The 13305-nt window shown below is 43.8% G+C and overlaps 1 long non-coding RNA gene across 1 annotated transcript in view; it reads left to right on the forward strand.

Annotated features, from left to right (window-relative positions):
* Window positions 1-13305, forward strand: part of LOC137312864 (uncharacterized) — a 1008715-nt gene that overhangs the window by 240676 nt on the left and 754734 nt on the right. The window lies entirely within an intron of this gene.

Consider the following 13305-nt stretch of genomic DNA (forward strand, 5'->3'; position numbering starts at 1 on the left):
CTGGGGTCTGGAGCTGCACATCCTGTGCCATGTGGGAAATCCAGAACAGTTTGTGTGTCCTGGAATATCACGTGTGCAGGAAGTGTCTCCAACAATTGCCGCTCATGCTCCGAGTTTCTGAGCTGGAGGGGCCGGGGCGTCAATACAGTGAATGCGGGAAGCTGAGAGTTTCGTGGATAGCACGGGCTTTCAGGATCTGTTCTCCCCGCAGCTATGGAGAGTTTCAGGAGGAGAGGCTGTGGGTGATCACTGGGCAGACTAGGAGGAACACACAGGCAGTGCAGGAATCCCCTATGCGTGTGGAACTCACAAACATGTATTCAGTGTTGAGTACCAGTGAGGGTGATGACAGCTGGACGGAATGCAGTCAGTGGCACATCCACCGCAACGTTCGACATTCGGCTGAACAAAGGGGGAGAAGAAAGTGTAGAAAGGCAATTGTTATAGGTGATTGAATAAGCAGTGGCATAAACAGGCGTTTTTGCAACAATCGACGTGATTCGCCCAACGTGTGTTGGCTCCCTTGTGCCAGGGTAAAGGATATCACTAAGAAGTGCAGAACATTGTGCGGTGGGAAGGGGAACAACCAGAATTCGTGGCCCAGGTGGGAACCAATTACACATGAAAGTAAAGGGTTGATGCCCTGCAGTCAAAGTTTCAGGAGCTCAGGAACATGTTAAAAAGCAGGAGCTCAAAGGTAGTAATCTCTGGATTAGTGCCACGTGCTAATGAGTATAGGAATAGTTGGTTAAAACAGCTAAATGTGTGACTGGAAAATGGTGCAGGAGGGACGGCTTCATTTTATTGCGGCACTGGGACTCTTCTGGAGGGATCGGTAATATCCGGACGGGTTGCAGCTCAACAGATCTGGGACCAATGTCCTCGCGGTGAGGTTAACTAGTGCTTTGCGAGGGTGTAAAAGTCTTTGTCACGGGGAAGGACACCAGTGGACAAAGCAGTAATTGACCAATGGGAGTCCTTCAAAGAGGAAAAATTTTGGGTGCACGCAGTCACAGTCCCACGTGGGCGGGGTGTGCGGCTGGGGACGGAGGAAGGACATCCAAAGCTGGAGGTCCCTGCGTGACAAAATATATAAAGAGCAAAATGAAGCAGGAAAATGAGGCTTGTGACAAATGTAAGGTTCATAATACAACAGAGAACTGGGCTAAATGCAGAATGTACAGAAGAGCTCCAAAAAAGGAATGAGAGAGGCAAAGAGAGAGTATGAGAATAGATTGTGAGAACAGATTAGCGGCTAACATGAAAGAGAACCAAACGACTTTTCTAAACACATAAATAGTAGAAGCGTACAGTCAAAGGAAGGGTGCGGCCGATTCGGGACAAATAAAGAGATCTTCTTGTGGAGGCAGAAGGTATGGTTGAGTTACTTTATCGCGGTCTTCACTAGAGAAGAGGATGCTGCAGTAAAGGGGGAGGTAGTTGCCATATTTGATGGGATAAAAATCGGTAAAGTGAAGGTATTAAAAGGTGGTCAGCACACAACGTGGAAAGACAACCGGTCCAGAGGGGATGCATCCTGGTTTCCTGGGTGAATTAAGGGTAGATATTCGGGAGGCTCTGGCCACAATCTTCCAATCCTCTTCAGATACGGGGCGGTGCAAGACTTGAGGAGGATTGCAAATATTACACCACTGTTCAAAAAAGGAAATAAAGAAAAACCCGGCAATTAGCTGAACATCGGTGGCGGGGAAACTTTTAGAGACAATAATCTGGGACAAAATTAAGTGGAACTGAGAAAAGTGCGTGCGAATAAATGAAATTCAGCACGGATTATAATGAAATTCGTGTTTGACTAAATTGAATGAGTTATTTGATGAAAAAACTGCGAAGATTGATGAGGGGAGTGCGGTTGCTGTTGTGTATGTGGACTTTCAAAATAAAGTCCTACGTACTCGTGTTGTTTGCAAAATTAAGGCTCACGGGATTAACGGGATAGTGGTAGCGCGGATACCAAATTGGCTAAGGGACAGAAAGCAGAGATTAGTGATGAATAGTTGTTTTTTTAATGGAGGGAAGTATACAGTTGTGTTTCCCAGTGGTCAGTATCAGGACAATTACTCTTGATGCGAAGGCTGCTGAAAAAAAACATATTAATGGAGATATCATGTACAAAAGCAAGGAAGTTATGCCAAAACTGTATAGAACACTGATTGGACCTCAGCTGGAGCATAATGTTCAATTCTGGGCACTACACTTTAGGAAGGATGTCAGGGCCTTACAAAGGGTGAAGAAGGGATTTTTCTAGAATTGTACCATGGATAAGGGACATCAGTAATGTGGCGTCACTGGAGAGGCTGGGATTGTTCTCCTTAGAGCAGAGAAGGTTAAGAGGAGATTTGATGGAGTTGCTCAAAATCATGAACGGTTTCAATTGAGTAAATGTGGGGAAACCGGTTCCAGTGACAGAAGTGTCGGTAACCAGAGGACTATGATTTAAAGTGATTGTCAAAAGAAACCGAGGCAACAGAAGGAAACAATTCCTTACGCAAAGAGCTATTGTGATGTGGAATTCAGTGACTGAAAGGGTGGTTGAAGTGGATTCAATAATAACTATCAAAAAGGAGTTTGAGAAATTTTTGAGAGGAAAACATTTACAGGGTTATGGAGAAAGAGCAGGGAAGTGGAACTATTTGATAGCTCTATCAGATAGCTGGCGCAGGCGTTATGGGTCGAAGGGACTCATTCTGTGCTGTACCATGCTATGATACTATAATACTATGATATTCAGACCCCTTCGTCCACTTTACAGATTTTTCCAGCTCAGTTTACTGACAGCTTGTTATTTTCTAATTTGCCTCAGTTCCACATTGCCTCTTTTCCCCTCTGTTTGCATCTAATCCGGTTTCCCCACATCGCCGCCCGCGCTAAATCTATCTCCCTGTTTAGACTCACAATCTATGCCCCTGCTGAAGTTTCAGAGTACACCTGGCCGACTGAACCATGCTACGGAGATACCAAATCACTGACCTCCCTCAGGAATAAGTTCTAGCACCTCTCCTCTTTAATCTTTGCATAAACTCCGCGAGAGCAGATTTCGGAAATCAATTTCTGCTGATGACAGTGCCCTTGATAATAAAAATAGTGTGTATTCTACCCTGTAAATCGCACTCACTAATGACATGAAACACATGGCAGAGAACTGTCTGAAATGATGTCTTCATTCGAGTATCGCAAGGACTGTGCGCTCCATCTTTGATTTGCACTCTGTAGTACCTCTTCTGAACTCACTACAAACTCGGGTCAACTTTTTAAAAATTGCAAAATTGAAGCCCATGGAATAAAAGGAGCAGTGTCAGCATGGATACAAAATTGGCTAAGTGACAGGAAGTTGAGTGTAGTGGTGAACGGTTGTATTTTCTGGCTGGAGGGAGCTGTACATATGTGTTCCCCAGGGGTTGGTTCTGGGAACACTGTTTTTTGCGATATATTCATGACTGGATTTGGGTGTACAGGATGCAATTTCAAAATTTGCAGATGACACAAAACTTGAAATTGTAATAACAGTGTGGAGGATAGAAAGAGGCTTCAAGAGGACATAGACCGGCTGGTGGAATGGGCGGACGAATGGCAGCTGAAGTTTAACGCAGAAATGTGCGGTGTGATATATTTTAGCAGGAAGAATGAGAAGAGGCAATATATGCTAAGTTGTAAAATTCTGAGGATGGTGTAGGAACAGAAAGACCTGTGGGTATCTGTGCACAAATCTGTGAAGGTGGCAGGAAAAGTGTGAAAGTGGTTCACAAAGCATACAAGATCATGGGCTTTTTAAATAGAGGCCTAGAGCACAAAAGAAGGAAGTTATGTTGAACCTTTATGAACCAGTGATTATGCCACAGCTGGAATATTGTGTCCAATTCTGGGGACTGCACATCAGGAAAGATGTGAAGGCCTGAGAGAGAGTGCAGAAGAAATTAACTAGAATGGTTCCAGGGATGATGAACTTCAGTTATGTTGATAGACTGGAGAAACTGAGGTTGTTCTCCTTAGAGCAGAGAAGGTAAAGAGGAGATTTGATAGAAGTGTTCAATATCATGAAGGTTTTAGATGTTGTAAATAAAGAGAAACTGTTCCCATTGGCGGACGGATCAAGAACGAAAGGACACAGATTTAAGGTAATTGGCAAAAGAACCAAAGGCGACATGAGGAAAAACATATTTGCAGAGCGAGTAATTGTGAAGTAGATTACGCTGCCTGAAAGGGTGTTGGAAGCAGATTCAATCGTAGCTTTCAAAAAGCAATATGTTAAACACTTGAAGGTAAAACATTTGAAGCACCACAGGGCGGGGGAATGGGACGAACTGGATTTCGTTGTAATGCTCCGGCACGGGCTCGATGGGCCGAATGGCATGCTTCTGTGCTGCAATCACTCTATGATAATCCCAAAATGCTTCCTGGAATATCGCAGGTTCTTCATTTGTAATTACCGAGACCGCAGTGAATGGATTGGACAAATTAACAGACCACATTTGAAAGAAACAATCTGCAGAATATGGATGAAGCTGAAACGGCTCATTTATTATCCAGGCCCAGCTACCTGGGAAGATGAAAGTGGACTTTCTCATCAACTGTGCAGTCGTTCAGGTGAGGGTGTGCATTCTCTTTAACCATGCTGCCCTTGAGGTGAGTGTGTGCCTTCTCTTTAACCGTGCAGTCCTTGAGGTGGACGTGTGCCTTCTCTTTAACCGTGCAGTCCTTGAGGTGGACGTGTGCCTTCTCTTTAACCGTGCAGTCCTTGAGGTGGACGTGTGCCTTCGCTTTAACTGTGCAGTCTTGAGGTGAGGATGTGTCTTCTATTTATCCGTGCAGTCCTTGAGGTAAGGATGTGTCTTCTATTTAAATGTGCAGTCCTTGAGGTGGGGGTGTGCCTTCTCTTTAACTGTGCAGTCCTTGAGGTGAGGATGTGTCTTCTATTTATCCGTGCAGTCCTTGAGGTAAGGATGTGTCTTCTATTTAACTGTGCAGTCCTTGAGGTGGGGGTGTGTCTTCTATTTAACTGTGCAGTCCTTGAGGTTAGGGTGTGTCTTCTATTTATCCGTGCAGTCCTTGAGGTAAGGATGTGTCTTCTATTTAACTGTGCAGTCCTTGAGGTGGGGGTGTGCCTTCTCTTTAACTGTGCAGTTCTTGAGGTGAGGATGTGTCTTCTATTGATCCGTGCAGTCCTTGAGGTAAGGATGTGTCTTCTATTTAACTGTGCAGTCCTTGAGTTGGGGGGGTGTCTTCTATTTAACTGTGCAGTCCTTGAGGTTAGGGTGTGTCTTCTATTTATCCGTGCAGTCCTTGAGGTAAGGATGTGTCTTCTATTTAACTGTGCAGTCCTTGAGGTGGGGGTGTGTCTTCTATTTAACTGTGCAGTCCTTGAGGTGGGGGTGTGTCTTCTATTTAACTGTGCAGTCCTTGAGGTGGGGGTGTGTCTTCTATTTAACTGTGCAGTCCTTGAGGTTAGGGTGTGTCTTCTATTTATCCGTGCAGTCCTTGAGGTAAGGATGTGTCTTCTATTTAACTGTGCAGTCCTTGAGGTGAGGATGTGTCTTCTATTGATCCGTGCAGTCCTTGAGGTAAGGATGTGCCTTCTCTTTAACTGTGCAGTCCTTGAGGTGGGAGTGTGTCTTCTCTTTAACTGTGCAGTCCTTGAGGTGGGGGGGTGCCTTCTCTTTAAAAGTGCAGTCCTTGAGGTGAGAGTGTGTCTTCTCTTTAACTGTGCAGTCCTTGAGGTGGGGGTCTGCCTTCTCTTTAACTGTGCAGTCCTTGAGGTTAGGGTGTGTCTTCTATTTATCCGTGCAGTCCTTGAGGTGAGGAAGTGTCTTCTCTTTAACCGTGCAGTCCTTAAGGTGAGGTCTCTCTTATGATGGTTTTAGGTTGGGAATCTGAAGATTTGAGCCAAAATACTTCGACAGCGTGTGACTGGGAAAGAAGGTTAATATTTTCTCCAGGATACTTTTTGCTCTGGTCTCTATTTGGACCCTGGCTCGTATTATTGAAATGATTTTGGTCAGTGGCTGGAGGATATCTTGTGGGTTGTATGGATTGTAACCATAGTGCGCCATTTTGGGAGAATGGATGTTCAAGGGAGTCCATGAAGTGAATAGTGTCGAAATAAGAATCTAATGTCAGAAGGTTTTCCATTCTGTAAATTATTTAATTAACCTGATAATTACAATAAAGGGATATTTCACCACATTCGTCAACTGCTCTCTGAATTTAGTCTGTGTTATAGCATAAATACAGGTGTTTGTACAACAGCTCAGAAGCTGAAGTATGAATCCCATTTCTTGTCCATATGTAGGGAGATTTACAGACCAATATCCCATCAACCACATTCGGGCATTAACTGCGAACACGAGAAACAGCGCCCACAACAGGATGAAATTCCCCGAGATAACAAACAGTAAAATGATGGATTTTCTTCGGCTTTCCATCTCTGTGTCTCTGGGACTCTCCTTATTGCTGTGACCCCGGAGTCTCCTGCGGGCTCTGCTGGCCACTAAAATGTGTCTGACTGTTAAAGCATTGAGCAACAGAATCAGAACAAATGGGACACCAGGAGTTAGAAGATAATGAACGAATTCGATGCCTGTCCACATCTGCGAGAATAGAGCACCGATTGTCACACCACAGAACCAGGGGCTATTGGATAACATATAATCACTGGTATAGAAAAAGTACCAAAAAATATTCTTTGAACAGAACAGCACAGTCACTGTTCCTAAAACCACAGCCGCCGTTTTCTCGGTGCAATATTTAGTTTTCAGCTTCTGGCAACAAATGGCCACAAATCGATCAAAGGTGAAAGTGACGGTGAACCAGACAGAACAGTCTGTGGTTGCATAAAGCAGGATCGCGTGAATATTACACACGGGAATTTGATAGAGAAAAGTGAACTGTGAACGATAACTGATGGGGATCTGCCTCAATATCAGATCAGTGATAACGACCAGTAGATCCGCTGCTGCCATGGCAACCAGGTAGCGAGTGACACATTTGGAGAGTCCGCACTTTCCTCGAGACAGGACAATGTTCGTCATTAAGTTAACTGCAATTCAGCGGAAGACAAGCAAATTATAGCAAACTCTCAGAACAAAGATACACGTTTGACAGAAATAATCATAGAATCACAGTATTATAGAATCATAGAATCACAGTATCATAAAATCATAGAATCACAGAATCCTGAAGCGTGGAATGAGGCTCTTCGGCCCATCGAGCTCCTGATTCCTCTGTGAATGAACCATCCCATTCGACCGCTCTCATCTTTCCCCATCACTCTGCATTTTTTTTTCTTTTCAAGTGGATATCCAATTGGCTATTATATATTAATTAAATGTTTAAATATATTCTCTCACTCCTCCAGTAATATGTTTGCTCAATAGTGAAAACCAAGTGAATGACTCGTGTAGTCTGATTCCATGGAGTCAATGTAGGATCTTTTGACAGCGCTGATGAAATCAATAGTAGCAACATTCTAAGGAAGATCTCTATTAGTTTGATGGTCGTTCTCAGAATTAGAATTTGTTTTTTGAGCAAGAGAGTACATTCTATGGGAGAAACAAACCAGACAGTCAATTGGACATTAGTCTGAAACAGACAAGGCAAACATTTCTGCAGTATGAACGGGAGACAAAATCACAAGCACATAGCAACCGCGCCAGGTAACGATGGGAAGTGGAATGGTTGCTATGTAAAGTGCAGGGCTCATGAGGCACGGACAGGGGAGGAATTACTTAGGACTTTAAGTCGATCGTTTACATTAACTTCAACCACTAATGGAATTATTTATAACATCAGAACTTTCACATCCACTGTGTGCAATGGGCAAATTGTAACTTATTTCAAAGACCGGATGTCCAGTTATATAAAACTAAAGTTTATAAGGATGATCAGTTATTTCAAACAGTCTGACAAGATTAAAACATTTAAGAACTGAACACAGGAGCAGCGCTGATCGATCCTTCAACCGTGTCAGACTGGTCTGGGACTAAATGCTTATTTCACCGCAATGATTGGAGATAGATCCACTGCAATATAATAAAATGAAGAATTGACCCTGATACATGTTGCACTTGCATTCCTGTCCTCACCATCCTGGAACAGTAACACTGGTGCAGTGAGGGAGATGGCGAGAAGTGAGGCAGCTGACGGGAAATTAATCATCCCTCCTGCAACCTCAACCACAGGGAGCTGGAGTTAAAGGGCCCTGGCAAACTCGTGCTGAGAATCAGTGAACTGACATAGTTTTCAGTGGAGACAATAAACAGTAATCTGATGAAAGCAGGAAATCGTTCAGTTAAATTGCAAGTTTTATAAACTCAAAGGGTATTTGGATAACGGAGGGCAAACAGCGGGATATCAGGGCGTACGATTCATTCAGCTTATTCCAGCGAATGGGTGACTGTTCAACAATCGCGGGGAGGAAGGAGTATTACATCCAACATAATAAGAGGAGCGCGGTATTATACCAAACATATTAAGAGGAGCGCGGTATTATACCAATCACAGTAAGAGGAGCGCGTTATTTTACGAAACATAGTAAGAGGAGCGCGGTATTTTACGAAACATAGTAAGGGGAGCGCGGTATTATACGGGATATATTAAGAGGAGCGCGGTATTATACCAATCACAGTAAGAGGGGCGCGTTATTATACCAAACACAGTAAGGGGAGCGCGGTATTTTACGAAACACGATAAGAGGACGGCGGTATTATACCAATCACAGTAAGAGGAGCGCGGTATTATAAAAATCACAGTAAGAGGAGCGCGGTATGAAAACAAACACAGTAAGACGAGCGCGGTAATATACTAATCACAGCATGATCAGCACGGTATTAATCCAATCACAGTAAGAGACGCGCGGTATTATAAAATCACAGTAAGAGACGCGCGGTATTATAAAATCACAGTAAGAGGAGCGCGGTATTCTAAAATCACAGTGAGAGGAGCGCGGTATTATAAAATCACAGTAAGAGGAGCGCGGTATTCTAAAATCACAGTAAGAGGAGCGCGGTATTATAAAATCACAGTGAGAGGAGCGCGGTATTCTAAAATCACAGTAAGAGACGCGCGGTATTATAAAATCACAGTAAGAGGAGCGCGGTATTCTAAAATCACAGTGAGAGGAGCGCGGTATTCTAAAATCACAGTGAGAGGAGCGCGGTATTATAAAATCACAGTAAGAGGAGCGCGGTATTCTAAAATCACAGTGAGAGGAGCGCGGTATTATAAAATCACAGTAAGAGGAGCGCGGTATTCTAAAATCACAGTGAGAGGAGCGCGGTATTCTAAAATCACAGTGAGAGGAGCGCGGTATTCTAAAATCACAGTAAGAGGAGCGCGGTATTATAAAATCACAGTGAGAGGAGCGCGGTATTCTAAAATCACAGTGAGAGGAGCGCGGTATTCTAAAATCACAGTGAGAGGAGCGCGGTATTCTAAAATCACAGTGAGAGGAGAGCGGTATTATAAAATCACAGTGAGAGGAGTGCGGTATTCTAAAATCACAGTAAGAGACCCGCGGTATTATAAAATCACAGTGAGAGGAGCGCGGTATTATAAAATCACAGTGAGAGGAGCGCGGTATTCTAAAATCACAGTGAGAGGAGCGCGGTATTCTAAAATCACAGTGAGAGGAGCGCAGTATTATAAAATCACAGTGAGAGGAGCGCGGTATTATAAAATCACAGTGAGAGGAGCGCAGTATTATAAAATCACAGTGAGAGGAGCGCGGTATTATAAAATCACAGTAAGAGACGCGCGGTATTCTAAAATCACAGTAAGAGACGCGCGGTATTATAAAATCACAGTAAGAGACGCGCGGTATTATAAAATCACAGTAAGAGGAGCGCGGTATTATAAAATCACAGTGAGAGGAGCGCGGTATTCGAAAATCACAGTAAGAGACGCGCGGTAGTATAAAATCACAGTGAGAGGAGCGCGGTATTCTAAAATCAGTGAGAGGAGCGCGGTATTCTAAAATCACAGTGAGAGGAGCGCGGTATTCTAAAATCACAGTAAGAGACGCGCGGTATTATAAAATCACAGTAAGAGGAGCGCGGTATTCTAAAATCACAGTGAGAGGAGCGCGGTATTCTAAAATCACAGTGAGAGGAGCGCGGTATTATAAAATCACAGTGAGAGGAGCGCGGTATTCTAAAATCACAGTGAGAGGAGCGCGGTACTCCACCAATAACAGTAAGATGAGGCGCGGTATTATAGCAGACACAGTAAGAGAATCGCGGAATTATACCAAACAGAGTAAGAGGAGCGCGAGATTATACCAATCACAGCAAGAAGAGCGCGGTATTATACCAAACACAGTAAGCGGCGCGGTGGTATAAAAACAATCACAGTAAGAGGAGCGCGGTATTATAAAATTCACTGCAAGATGAACGCAGTATTTTACAAAACACAGTAAGTGGTGCGCGGTATTGAACAAATCAAAGTAAGTGGAGTGAGGTTTTATACCAAACACGGTAAGAGGAGCGCGATATTATAACAAACACAGTAAGAGGAGCCCGGTATTGTATCAATCACAGGAAGAGGAGCGCGGTATGAAAGCAAACATCGTAAGAAGAGCGCGGTATTATACTAATCACAGTAAGAAGAGCGCTGTATTATACCAAACACAGTAATAGGAGCGCGGTAATATACCAAACACAGTAAGAGGAGCGCGGTATTATATCAATCACAGGAAGAGCAGCGCGATAGTATACCAAACACAGTGAGAGGAGCGCGGGATTATGCCCATCACAGTAAGAGGTGCGCGGTATTATACCAGTCACAGTAAGTGGAGCGCGGTATTCTCCAAATCACAGTAAGAGGAGCGCGGTATTATACCAGTCACAGTAAGAGGAGCGCGGTATTCTCCAAATCACAGTAAGAGGAGCGCGGTATTATACCAAACACAATAAGAGGAGCGCGGTATTATACCAAATACAGTAAGAGCAGCGCGGTATTATACCAATCACAGTAAGAGGAGCGCGGTATTATACCAATCACATTAAGAGGAGCGCGGTATTATACCAATCACAGTAAGAGGAGCGCGGTATTATACCAATCACAGTAAGAGGAGCGCGGTATTCTCCAAATCACAGTAAGAGGAGCGCGGTATTATACCAAACACAATAAGAGGAGCGCGGTATTATACCAAATACAGTAAGAGCAGCGCGGTATTATACCAATCACAGTAAGAGGAGCGCGGTATTATACCAATCACATTAAGAGGAGCGCGGTATTATACCAATCACAGTAAGAGGAGCGCGGTATTATACCAATCACAGTAAGAGGAGCGCGGTATTATACCAATCACAGTAAGAGCAGCGCGGTATTATACCAAACACAGTAAGAGGAGCGCGGTATTATACCAAACACAATAAGAGGAGCGCGGTATTATACCAAATACAGTAAGAGCAGCGCGGTATTATACCAATCACAGTAAGAGGAGCGCGGAATTATACCAAACAGAATAAGAGGAGCGCGGTATTATATCAATCACAGTAAGAGCAGCGCGGTATTATACCAAACACAGTAAGAGGAGCGCGGAATTATACCAAACAGAATAAGAGGAGCGCGGTATTATACCAAATACAGTAAGAGGAGCGCGGTATTATACCAATCACAGTAAGAGGAGCGCGGAATTATACCAAACAGAATAAGAGGAGCGTGGTATTATACCAATCACAGTAAGAGGAGCGCGGTATTTTACCAAACACAGTAAGAGGAGCGCGGTATTCTCCAAATCACAGTAAGAGGAGCGGCGATATTATACCAAACACAATAAGAGGAGCGCGGTATTATACCAAACACAGTAAGAGGAGCGCGCTTTTTTCCCAATCACATTAAGAGGATCGCGGTATTGTACCAAACATAATAAGAGGAGCGCGGTATTATATCAATCACAGGAAGAGCAGCCCGATATTATCCCAAATACAGTAAGAGGAGCGCAGTATTATGCCAACCACAGTAAGAGGAGCGGCGATATTATACCAAACACTGTTAGAGGAACGCGCTCTTTTCCCAATCACATTAAGGGGAGCGCGCCATTATACCAAACACAGTAAGAGGAGCGCGGTATTATACCAAACACAATAAGAGGAGCGCGGTATTATACCAAATACAGTAAGAGCAGCGCGGTATTATACCAATCACAGTAAGAGGAGCGCGGAATTATACCAAACAGAATAAGAGGAGCGCGGTATTATATCAATCACAGTAAGAGCAGCGCGGTATTATACCAAACACAGTAAGAGGAGCGCGGAATTATACCAAACAGAATAAGAGGAGCGCGGTATTATACCAAATACAGTAAGAGGAGCGCGGTATTATACCAATCACAGTAAGAGGAGCGCGGAATTATACCAAACAGAATAAGAGGAGCGTGGTATTATACCAATCACAGTAAGAGGAGCGCGGTATTTTACCAAACACAGTAAGAGGAGCGCGGTATTCTCCAAATCACAGTAAGAGGAGCGGCGATATTATACCAAACACAATAAGAGGAGCGCGGTATTATACCAAACACAGTAAGAGGAGCGCGCTTTTTTCCCAATCACATTAAGAGGATCGCGGTATTGTACCAAACATAATAAGAGGAGCGCGGTATTATACCAAACACAATAAGAGGAGCGCGGTATTATACCAAATACAGTAAGAGCAGCGCGGTATTATACCAATCACAGTAAGAGGAGCGCGGAATTATACCAAACAGAATAAGAGGAGCGCGGTATTATATCAATCACAGTAAGAGCAGCGCGGTATTATACCAAACACAGTAAGAGGAGCGCGGAATTATACCAAACAGAATAAGAGGAGCGCGGTATTATACCAAATACAGTAAGAGGAGCGCGGTATTATACCAATCACAGTAAGAGGAGCGCGGAATTATACCAAACAGAATAAGAGGAGCGTGGTATTATACCAATCACAGTAAGAGGAGCGCGGTATTTTACCAAACACAGTAAGAGGAGCGCGGTATTCTCCAAATCACAGTAAGAGGAGCGGCGATATTATACCAAACACAATAAGAGGAGCGCGGTATTATACCAAACACAGTAAGAGGAGCGCGCTTTTTTCCCAATCACATTAAGAGGATCGCGGTATTGTACCAAACATAATAAGAGGAGCGCGGTATTATATCAATCACAGGAAGAGCAGCCCGATATTATCCCAAATACAGTAAGAGGAGCGCAGTATTATGCCAACCACAGTAAGAGGAGCGGCGATATTATACCAAACACTGTTAGAGGAACGCGCTCTTTTCCCAATCACATTAAGGGGAGCGCGCCATTATACCAA

The sequence above is a fragment of the Heptranchias perlo genome, unplaced genomic scaffold (assembly GCF_035084215.1).
Source record: "Heptranchias perlo isolate sHepPer1 unplaced genomic scaffold, sHepPer1.hap1 HAP1_SCAFFOLD_44, whole genome shotgun sequence".
Classification (NCBI taxonomy): domain Eukaryota; kingdom Metazoa; phylum Chordata; class Chondrichthyes; order Hexanchiformes; family Hexanchidae; genus Heptranchias; species Heptranchias perlo.